The sequence below is a fragment of the Ranitomeya imitator genome, chromosome 7, assembly GCF_032444005.1.
Source record: "Ranitomeya imitator isolate aRanImi1 chromosome 7, aRanImi1.pri, whole genome shotgun sequence".
Taxonomy (NCBI): domain Eukaryota; kingdom Metazoa; phylum Chordata; class Amphibia; order Anura; family Dendrobatidae; genus Ranitomeya; species Ranitomeya imitator.
Genome location: NC_091288.1, coordinates 185478469 through 185491156, shown reverse-complemented (window position 1 = coordinate 185491156; position 12688 = coordinate 185478469). Strand labels below are relative to the sequence as shown.

The following is a 12688-nucleotide window of genomic DNA, read 5'->3' as shown; positions in this document are numbered from 1 at the left end:
TAATGGTACTCCGATGTCAGTATCCCTCCCTTTGATGTTGGCTCCGGCGGTGAGCCCACATCTTTCCCGGGACATGTCGGCTGTTTTGAACAGCTGACGTGTGCGTGCAATATCTGCGGGTGGAATCACGATTCATCTGCTTCTATTAACTAGTTAAATGCCGCTGTCAAACTCTTGACAGCGGCATTTAAATGGCGCTTCCTGCACTCGTGCCAGAAATATGCACACCGGTGACCCCCGTCACGTGATCGAGGGTTACTGGTTCGGCAGCATGACAACCAGAGGTCTCCTGGAGACCTCTCTGGTTGCCAGTGCCGGATTGCTGTGAGCGCCACTCAGTGGTCGGCGCTCATAACAAGTCAGTAATTCAGCTACATAGAGGCAAACTGTTCATCGCCTCTATGTAGCTGAGTCGATCGGGTTGTGGCAGCTTGTAGCCTCCCATGGAGACTATTAAGCATGCCAAAAGTAAAAAGAAAAATGTTTTTAAAAATATAAAAAAAATTTTTTTTAAAAGTTCAAATCGCCCCATTCAATATAAAACAAAAGGAATCAAACATACACATATTTGGTATCACCGAATTCAGAATCGCCCGCTCAATCAATAAAAAAAAAAAAGAATTAACCTGATCGCTAAATGGCGTAGCGAGAAAAAAAAATCTAAATGTCAGAATTACATTTTTTTTGGTCGCCACGACATTGCATTCAAATGCAATAACGGGCGATAAAAATAATTTATCTGCACCAAAATGGTATCATTAAAAATGTCAGCTCAGCACGCAAAAAATAAGCCCTTACCTGACATCACGAAAAATGGAGACGCTACGGGTATAGGAAAATGGCACATTTTTTTTAAACAAAGTTTGGATTTTTTTTTCACCGCTTAAATTCTAAAGAACCTAGACATGTTTGGTGTCTGTGAACTCGTAATGACCTGGAGAATCATAATGGCAGGTCAGTTTTAACATTTAGTGAACCTAGTAAAAAAGTAAAACAAAAAACAAGTGTGGAATTGCACTTCTTTTTGCAATTTCACCGCACTTGGAATTTTTTTCCCATTTTCTAGTACACGACATGGTAAAACCAATGGTGTCGTTCAAAAGTGAAAATCGTTCTCCAAAAAACAAGCACTCACACGGCCATATTGACGGAAAAATAAAAAAAAAGTCATGGCTCTGGGAAGAAGGGGAGTGAAAAATGCAAAACTGAAAAAAGCTCTGGGGGTTAAGGGGTTAAAGTAATTGAGGTGGTGCATGGAGCTCTAACAGAGAGGTGACTGCTACTGCCCACTACTTCTCCTGAAGAATAAAATCGAGTGGCTGCAAGGCAAATATAATCTCAAAAATAAGCAGTGATTGATGGTATAGGAAGGTGATTGGGGCTTGCTAGCTCTCATTTTGATGAAGAAATGATGATTTGTTTCTTTATCTCATGGCTTTTTTATTTTTGCAGAATATCCTCAATTTATACAAAGGGGATGATGTGCTGTCAATAACGATCATTTTTATTCTAAGATATAAAATATACGACCAATGACACACAATTGCACAATTGATTCTTTGTCAAATCATCACATCATGTAAATTACACCTTTAGGCTGTGTACACACGTTGCTGATTTGTTGCGTTTTTTTTGCGATAAAAATGCTATAAAACCGCAAAAAAAAGCATACAATAAGCATTCCATCATTTAGAATGAATTCCGCATGTTTTGTGCACATGATGCGTTTTTTTCCGTGAAAAAAAAACGCATCACTGTAAAAAACGCAGCATGTTCATTAATTTTGCGGGTTTTTTTTGCGGATTTCCCACTATAAAATGCATTGGAAAATGTCCGGGAAAAAACCCATCAAAATCACACCAAAAACGTGCAAAAAACGCATGCAGATTTCTTGCAGAAAATTTCAGGTTTTTCTCAGGAATTTTCTGCAAGAAATCCTGAACATGCGCACATAGCCTAAGTCGGTTAATAATAGAACTTTGCTACACACTTTGCAAATTCTATTTTATTTATTTAATGTTTTTTATATTTAGATAAATATAAGTATTAAGGTTTTTTTGTCTCAAAAATCACATCAGTTATATTCTTGACAGATGGTCGTACCAGCAGCTCCAAAATCCAAAAAAGCATTGCACAAGACCCATATGAAGAACATGCCAACATCTCAAACATGGATCCTTTTAAAGTACACTGTCTTAATTCATCACAGACTGTTAAACAAAATAAAAGTCACGGAAGAAGTGTGGAAAATAAAAAAGCTCCCACAAGGAAGAATCCATTTTCATGTTCAGAATGTGGAAAATGTTTCACAGTAAAATCACGTCTTGTTACACATGAGAAAATTCACACAGGAGAAAAGCCATTTTCATGTTCGGAATGTGGAAAATGGTTTGCCACAAAATCACTTCTTGTCAGACATGAGAAAATTCACACAGGCGAGAAGCCATTTCCATGTTCAGAATGTGAAAAATGTTTTACTAGAAAATATGATCTTGTCACACATGAGAGAATTCACACAGGAGCGAAGCCATTTTCATGTTCAGAATGTAAAAAATGTTTTACAGAGAAATCAATTCTTCTTAAACATATGAGAATTCACACAGGAGAGAAGCCATTTTCATGTTCAGAATGTGGAAAATGTTTTACACAGAAATCAACTCTTCTTAAACATATGAGAATTCACACAGGAGAGAAGCCATTTTCATGTTCAGAATGTGGAAAATGTTTTACTAGAAAATATGATCTTGTCACACATGAGAGAATCCACACAGGTGAGAAGCCATTTTCATGTTCAGAATGTGGAAAATGTTTTACAAACAAATCAAGTCTTGTTATACATGAGAGAGTCCACACAGGAGAGAAGCCATTTTCATGTTCAGAATGTGGAAAATGTTTTACAGAGAAATCAACTCTTCCTAAACATATGAGAATTCATACAGGAGAGAAACCATTTTCATGTTCAGATTGTGGAAAATGTTTTACACGGAAATCAACTCTTGTTATGCATGAGAGAATGCACACAGGAGATAAACTATTTGCATGTTCATATTGTTGGAAATGTTTTACTCTGAAATCACATCTTTTAACACATGAGAGAATTCACACAGGAAAGAAGCCATTTTCATGCTAAGAATGTGGAAAATGTTTTACACAGAAATCAACTCTTGTTACACATGAGAGTTCACACAGGAGAGAAGCCATTTTCATGTCCTGAATGTGGGATATTTTTTAATCTAAATCTCAACTTCTTAGACATCAGAGAACTCGCATTGGGAAGAATGCATTGTAATTCTTTAGTGACCAAACCTAATTTTTGAAATTTGACATGTCACTTTTTGTAGTAATAATGATGGAATGTCTCAGGGCCGTGGCTATGTAAACACTGAGAAGTTGCATCTGAGAGGAGCTCCAGCCATCCGTACATTATCCTGCATCATACCTGACATCTGAGGCTCTGGTAAGCCTGTAAACTTCATCCTGGGGTGGATTTAGCTTGGCTCCAGAGGTGCTGTTTTGGTCAAGCCTCAGTTGGGCAGGGAGCTTCAAATCAACCACACAGAATACAGCTCTGGAGGTGTCAGCGACCATCTTGGGTCCACGCTCTAAGGTAGAGAGAGCAGTGAAAGTTTTCACAGCCTACTGTGGGATATGAATTTTTTCAGATACAGCCTGGGAGCTGTGGTGCAGAGCCCTGAATAAGGGACCCACAGCCAGCGTTTCTCTGCTGGACACAGGAGCTAAAGGTACCATCACACATAACGATATCGTTAACGATATCGTTGCTTTTTGTGACGTAGCAAACATGCGTGACAGCGAACAACGATCAGGCCCCTGCTGGGAGATCGTTGGTCGCTGGGGAAAGTCCAGCACTTTATTTCGTCGCTGGATCACCCGCTGACATCGCTGAATCGGTGTGTGTGACGCCGATTCAGCGATGTCTTCACTGGTAACCAGGGTAAACATCAGGTTACTAAGCGCAGGGCCGCTCTTAGTAACCCGATGTTTACCCCTGTTACCATTGTAAATGTAAAAAAAAATACACTACATACTTACATTCCGTTGTCTGATCACGTCCCTCGCCTTCATCTTCCCTGCGCTGACTGTGAGCACCGGCCGGTCGTAAAGCAGAGCACAGCGGTGACGTCACCGCTCTGCTTTACGGACGGCGCTCGGTCAGTGCGGGAAGCTGAAGGCGAGGGACGTGACCAGACACCGGAATGTAAGTATGTAGTTTTTTTTTTTTTTTTTTTTTTACATTTACAATGGTAACCAGGGTAAACATCGGGTTACTAAGCGCAGCCCTGCGCTTAGTAACCCGATGTTTACCCTGGTTACCCGGGGACTTCGGGATCGTTGGTCACTGGAGAGCTGTCTATGTGACAGCTCTCCAGAGACCAAACAGCGACGCTGCAGCGATCGACATCGTTGTCTATATCGCTGCAGCGTCGCTTAATGTGATGGTACCTTTAGGAGGGATCTTGATTCAGTGAGGAGATTCTCTCACCCTCACTGAACTGATAGCAAGCCTTATAACTCTCTATCAAACAATAGACACAGGCTGAGTGTCACAGGTCCCACAGTTCATAAAAAAAACACATTGCAAATAAATGGACCAGGCTGTTAACAAGGAATATAGAATACCCCAAACAGTGAGCAAAGGCCTATATCGCCTAAGGGTGCCGTCTCACAGTGGCACTTTAGTCGCTACGACGGCACGATCAGTGACGCTCCAGCATCGCACCATTATCGCTCCAGCGTCGTAGACTGCGGTCATACTTCGCAATGCACGACGCTGGAGCGATAATTTCATGACATGTTTGCGATGTAGAAGCTGTTGGTTACTATGCGCACATCGTATACAATATCGTGCACACCTTTGTTACACGATGCGATCATGCCGCCACAGCGGGACACTTGACGACGAAAGAAAGTTTGAAACGATCTGCTACGACGTACGATTCTCTGCGGGGTCCCTGATCGCTGCTGCGTGTCAGGCACAGCGAGATCGTAAGTATATCGCTGGAACGTCACGAATCGTGCCGTCGTAGCGATCAAAATGCCACTGTGTGACGGTACCCTAAGGCCTCTTTCACACTTCAGTCTTTTTGTTTCAGTAAAAATCCGTTGTTTTGTGAAAAAAAACGGATCCAGCTAATTTGCCCGCTGGATCCGTCTTTTTCTCATAGACTTGTATTAGCGACGGATTACGACGGATGGCCTCACGTTTCATCTGTGCTGCACTAGATCCGTCGGAATTTGTTTATCCGTCGTCTGGAGAGGACGGAAAAATAACGTTTTTTGTCTACGTCGGACAGCGACGGATCCAGTGCCGCCCGTCATTGGCTGGAATGGAAGCCTATGGGCACAGGATCCGTTGCTGTCTGTCAAATAACGGAATTCAGCGACGGATTCCTTTTTTTTTTTTACACTGAGCATGCTCCAAATCTGTATTTAGTAGCCAATTGGCCAGACAGCCCCAAATCTAAACCTGCCATGTGGCTCCATTACTCAATGTGCCAGCAAGAAGTATACAAGAAGCCTGCCAGCCAGCAAGAGGCCTGCCAGCCAACGGATCTGTTGAAGAAACGGTTGAAAAGACTGGTGCAACGGATCTGGTTTTTCGACAGATCCGCTATACGGATCTGTTGAAAAACCGGATCAGTTTTTCACTATTTTTGACGGCTCCGTCGCGACGATGGATTTTGACTGACGCCAGAAGACTGAAGTGTGAAAGAGGCCTAAGCCATTAACTGAACTCACTTTATTAAAAGACTTCTCACACCGCCTACAAAATGAGTCCTGGGAAGAGTTCAAATGTGGCAGAAAAGCTTAAAAAATATGCCAGGACTGAACAAGCTGACTCCCCCGAGCCTCAAGGGAACAACATACCTCAACAGCTAAAAATACAGACAAGAGCAGATCTCAAATAAGCGATAATGAGGGGAATGAAAATCAAGAGGATATGACTCTGAAGCAAGTAACTGAACAGCTTCTGCACGCTATCTCTAGCTGTAAAACATCCCTGTCAGGGAAGATTCAGGAGGTACATTCTGAAGTGGGGCTTCTCCGGCAAGATGTGCAGGCCCTGAGAGGCTGTATAACAGAGGCCGAAAATAGGTTGTGGAGCTTGGAGGACAGGGTGGATGGCCACTAAACTAACAAAAGTGTTAGGATTAGTGATGAGCGAATATACTCGTTGCTCACAGCCGCACCTCATATTCAGTGATCGCCCCTCCACGCACCCTAGATGTTCTTAGATAGCAGAGCTCTAATGATGGGACAACCCAATAGCACATAAAGAAAAACATTCAGCGAGGTTGGACAGGACTCCCCTATTTTTGTACGATTTCTGAGACGTTGCCAAAATTGACAATTCCACTTTACAAGAAAAGATGATTCACGAAAAAACAAGTGTACAGCTCATGAAACATTGTGATTAGTGATGAGCGAGTATACTCGTTGCTCTGGTGCTCTCCGAATATTTGTTAGTGGTCAGAGATTTAGTTTTCATCGCCGCAGCTGAATGATTTACATCTGTTAGCCAGCTTGATTACATGTGGGGATTTCCTAGCAACCAGGCAACCCCCACATGTACTCACCCTGTCTAGTTGCTGTAAATCATTCAGCTGCGGAGATGAAAACTAAATCTCCGAACACTAATAAATACTCGGGGACCGCACTTGAGTGTGCTCGGGAAAACTCGAGCAACAAGTATATTCGCTCATCACTAGTCGGGATCAATAAACGCCTGGCGTCAAAAAGCGAATGACTTAGAAAATCATCTGCGCCGCAATAATTTGCGCAACATCGGATTACCAGAGCGCACTGAAGCGCAACAATCAGTGTTTTCTGGAGGAGTAGCTCTAGAACACACTTGGGGACAAATTTTCAAATTTGCGGTAGAAAGAGCATAGAATCCCGACCAGACCTCTCCCACCCGGTGCCCTCTACATCCATTCCTTGCATGTATTCTAAATTGTAAGGACCGAGATACCACTCTACGCTTGACGACACAAAAAATCCCCATCAAGCATGATAACGCCACAATCTCAATATTTCATGACTTCTCGGTGGGCCTACGAAAACAACACGCCCAATTTCTGGATGTGAAACGCCCCCTGTGTGAAGAAGCTGAATAGTGAAACGGTGCTCATCGGGTGCAGGGTTTTGGTACAGTCCTCCTTCCACACTGCATATTACTTCAGCATCTAACGTCAGGTAAAGAGATGTTTCTAAGACCAGATTCCTTTTACAACTTTAGGGTATGTTCACACGTCCGGATTTTTAGGCTATGTGCACACTTTGCGGATTCCACTGCGGATTTTTCCGCAGCAGAATTCCAAAATCCGCAGTGAAAACCCGTTGCGGTTTTTACTGCGGATTTATCGCAGTTTCTACTGCGGTTTCTTCTGTGGATTTTCATCTGCAGTTTCCTATTGGAGCAGGTGAAAATCCGCAGAAAAGAAGTGAAATGCTGCGGAATGTAATCCGCTGCGTTTCCGCACGTTTTTTTCCGCAGCATGTGCACAGCGTTTTTTGTTTCCCATAGGTTTACATTGTACTGTAAACTCATGGGAAACTGCTGCAGATCCGCAGCGGTCAAATCCGCTGCGGATCCGCAGCAAAATCCGCAAAGTGTGAACATAGCCTAAAGCTTTCAACAGCCACTGCTTATATTATCCATTCCATTCTTTGATTTGACATTTACTGCGCTTCAGTGGGCTGTCTGGAAATAGCCGCAAGGGTTTATTTAGATATATATAGCGATCTATTATCCCTTTCAGCAGGCTGCTACTGTTATATATATCTACTATATAAAGCTGTATGTGTGTGTGTGTGTGTGTATGTCCGGGATTGGCATCTGCACCGTCGCAGCTACAGCCACAAAATTTTGCACAGTCACATGTCTGGACCCCGAGAGCGTCATAGGCTATATTGTGAGGCAAAATTTTAACCCCGCGCGTTCCAATTCACCAAACAATTTTGCCCCTATCTACATAATGGGGAAAAAAGTGAAAGGAAAAGTGTTGGAGGCGTCGCAGCTACAAAAACAAAATTTTGCACAGTCACACGTCTGGACCCTGAGAGCGTCATAGGCTATGTTGTGAGGTGAAATTTTAACCCCGCGCGTTCCAATTCACCAAACTATTTTTCCCCTATCTACATAATGGGGAAAAGTGAAAGGAAAAGTGTTGGAGGCGTCGCAGCTACAGCCACAAAATTTTGCACAGTCACACGTCTGGACCCTGAGAGCGTCATAGGCTATGTTGTGAGGTGAAATTTTAACTCCGCGCTTTCCAATTCACCAAACTATTTTTCCCCTATCTACATAATGGGAAAAAGTGAAAGGAAAAGTGTTGGAGGCAAATTGACAGGTGCCAGATGTGAACAAGGGGGACTTAAAGAATGAGAGCGATGGCGCAAAAGAGTATACACCGATCAGTTGCTAAGGTGGGGCCCCGACATGGGATACTCACCACACACGGGGATATGAACACACACACAAAATGCGCCACACACTACCACGTGTTTGAACACATATACCACCCTCAGCACACATTTCACCACACATACACCAACCTCGCCACATAAAAGTCGAAACACAAAAGTCGCCGCTCAAAACTCGCCACGCACAAAACTCGCCACGCACAAAACTCGCCACATGCAAAAACTAGGCTCACGCAAAACTCGCCTCATGGAAAACTCGCCACACGCAAAACTTGCACACGCGGAAAAATTGCCACATGCACAAAATTTGCAACACATGCAAAAGTTGCCTCACACAAAACTTGCACATACTCAAAAGGCACCAGACATAAAACTAACCACGCGCAAAACTCGCCATGCGCAAAACTTGCTGCACACCACTTGCTACACTAACCTGTCACATGCAACTCGATACACAAAAAGTTGCTACACGCATGTTGCCACACAAAACTCAACACACACAACTTGAAAAACGAAACTCGCCCTAAAACACACAAGTCTGGTATTATCCTTCAAAAATTAAAATCTGATTAATAAGCAGACAAACTGCAAGAGCAACAAATGTACCATATAGGAAATACAGCAGTTGTCAGTCTCATGACCTGTCTATTATGTGTATGTGTGAGCTAATATATACTGCCAGGGGGAGGGCTTCCTGTTGGCTGGGGATTTATCAGGCTGCCAATTTATCTTACAAATACTGAGGTAAAAATACTGAGCAAATAACGTGTTAACGAGGTCTAATACAGGAGATCACACAGGTATATACTATATACAGGGGAGATGACACACAGATATATACTATATACAGGAGAGATGACACACAGGTATATACTATATAGAGGAGGAGATGACATACAGGTACATACTATATACAGGAGGAGATGACATACAGGTATATACTATATACAGGAGGAGATGACACACAGGTATATACTATATACAGGAGCAGATTACCTACAGGTATATACTATATACAGGAGGAGATGACACACAGATATATACTATATACAGGGGAGATGACACACAGGTATATACTATATACAGGAGGAGATGACATACAGGTATATACTATATATAGAAGGAGATGACATAAAGGTATATGCTATATATAGGAGGAGATGACATACACGTATATACTATATATAGGAGGAGATGACATACAGGTATATACTATATATAGGAGGAGATGACATACAGGTATATACTATATACAGGGGAGATGACACACAGCAGGTATATACTATATACAGAGGAGATGACATACAGGTATATACTATATACAGGAGATGACATACAGGTGTATACTATATATAAGGGAGATGACAAACATGTATATACTGAGGTGAAAATGAGAGGTGTGAGGTGAAAATGAAAAGGTGTGAGTGCAAAATGAGAGGAGTGAGGGAAAATAGTGTAGTGATCGGAAAATGACAGATGTGAGGTCGAAATGACAAGTGTTAGGGGGGAATGAGAGGAGTGAGGGAGAAAATGAGAGGTGTGAGGGAGAAAATGACAGATGTGAGGGGGAAAATTAAAGATGTGATTGGGAAAATGAGAGGCGTGATGGGAAAATAAGAGAAGTGACGTGCTATAACTAACCACAGATATTTACTATGCCCAGGCAACGCCGGGCTCTTCAGCTAGTGTATATATATATATATATATACTAGCTGGTGGCCCGATTCGAACGCATCGGGTATTATATATATATATATATATATATATTATTATTTTTTTTTTTTTTTTGAATAGCCGCAAGGGTTTACTGAGATACATAATGATTCATTATCCCACTTACCAAGGAGCACTCCTGGGGACCCACCACATCTGACGCGCATTTCGATAAAGCTTCGTCCAGGGACGAAGCATTTCTACACGAAACGCTCGTCGGGTGTGGTGGGTCCCCAGGAGTGCTCCTTGGTAATTATACTATATTATTGGTTTCTTTATACACTTGTATTATTATATTATTTCTACTTTTGTGCTTGATTGTACATGGTCACACAGTTGTCAGATACAGTACTATTGCGTATACATATGCCATTTTTGGGGGTTACTACCAGGGTTACCCACCTCTTGTTACCTGTGCCTGTGGTTATATAGCTTTTGCACTTACATTGTTTTTATCATGTTTAAAGGGGCACTGTCACCTGAATTTGGAGGGAACAATCTTCAGCCATGGAGGCAGGGTTTTGGGGTTTTTGATTCACCCTTTCCTTACCCGCTGGCTGCATGCTGGCTGCAATATTGGATTGAAGTTCATTCTCTGTCCTCCATAGTACATGCCTGCGCAGGGCAAGATTACCTTGTGCAGGCATGTACTACGGAGGACAGAGAATGAACTTCAATCCAATATTGCAGCCAGCATGCAGCTAGCGGGTAAGGAAAGGGTGAATCAAAAACCCCGCCTCCATTCCTGAAGATTGTTCCCTCCAAATTCAGGTGACAGTGTCCCTTTAATAAAGATTATGTGGATTTTATTAGCCTTATGTGATGGTGTTCTTTTTGGTGGCTTATTTGTTGTTTTCTTCATGGCCTTATATGTAGGATATACTTAGGTGGGTTTAGGTTCTCTAATCAGCCAAACGGTTTTCAGCTGTGCTAACATACATGCACAAGGGTTTTCAAGGGTATTCTAACCATCCATTAGCCTTCTTACACAGTTAGCAAACACAAAGTACCATAAGAACACTGGAGTGATGGTTGTTGGTAATGGGCCTCTATAAACCTATGAAAATAGTGAATTACAAACCAGATGTTTGCAGCCACAATAGTCATTTACCACATTAACAATGTATAGAGTGTATTTCTGAATCATTTAATGTTAGCTTCATTGGAAAAAAACTGCTTTTCTTTCAAAAATAAGGAAATTTCTAAGTGACCCTAAACTTTTGAACGGTAGTGTACGCTCCACAACAACAATTATGGGCATTACCATAGCAGACCGAACTGATACTATTGGCCTATATTCGGACGATATGGTAATATTTATGGACAAGGTTGAATAAACTTTACCACAGGTCATATCCATTATAGACACATTTATCAAATATTCCAGACTCTACATAAATTGGGATAAATCATCACTTATGCCTCTAACATTCAGCAGGGGTCCATTTGAAGCGGCTATCTCCGCTCCCAACTGTATCAATTTAAATACCTGGGCATTATACAGAAAGATAGAACAGAAATGAGTTCCCATCTAACATCTCCCCTCTGCTTGACCACGCTAAACTTAAAATCACACAATGGAGCAAATTACCACTTTCACTTACTGGAAGGATAAATCCAGTTAAATGATTCTACTCCTTAATTTAGCTATGTATTTCAGCATAGTGGGGTACCCCGTCCTAAGTTCTTTTCAACTCTTAGCTCATTAATCACTGGATTTATCTGGGGAAACTCTAGGCCGAAACTTAAACTGTCTACTCTACAAAGGCCCAAAAAGCAAGGCGGGACGGCGCTACCAGACTTCTTTTCATACTACCTAGAGGGACAGCTTAGGGCAATTCACTCGTGGATGCCAGATACTTCTCTGCCTAACCCAGAGAATCACTTGGCACAAGCGGCAGGGACGAACTGTTTATTGGGATTTATGGAGACAGATGAACCAAACATTCCTAGAATGTTACCTCTCAAGCTTGCCCGCATAATCTGGAGACAAGCTAAAAAAGTAGGTGATTTCACTGATGTTGTGGCAGAAATGCCACTCTGGCACAACACATACTTCCCTTCTCTACAAGAACATCCCTCCTCTGCTTTCTGGAGCTCCAGAAATGTATTGAAAGTAAAAGACTTAAATAAACAGATACAGAATCAGTACGCAGTCCCAAGAGCTCAATTCTTCAGGTACCTACAACTTAGGTCAGTGATCCAATCCCACATAGGTGAAGGCACGCAGATATCTTCTCTCCCACTGATCGGCATTCTTAAATCACAGGGACCACAAGGTCTTATCTTCACTCTATACACCTATCTATTGTCAGCAAACATGGACTCTAAAGGTACCTTCACACTAAACGACGCTGCAGCGATCCAGACAATGATCCGGATCGCTGCAGCGTCGCTGTTTGGTCGCTGGAGAGCTGTCACACAGACAGCTCTCCAGCGACCAACGATGCCGGTAACCAGGGTAAACATCGGGTTACTAAGCGCAGGGCCGTGCTTAGTAACCCGATGTTTACCCTGGTTACCATCC

At 42.3% G+C, this 12688-nt stretch overlaps 1 pseudogene; it reads left to right on the top strand.

Annotated features, from left to right (window-relative positions):
• LOC138645823 (zinc finger protein 850-like) overlaps window positions 1-12688 on the top strand; it is a 94432-nt pseudogene that overhangs the window by 42877 nt on the left and 38867 nt on the right.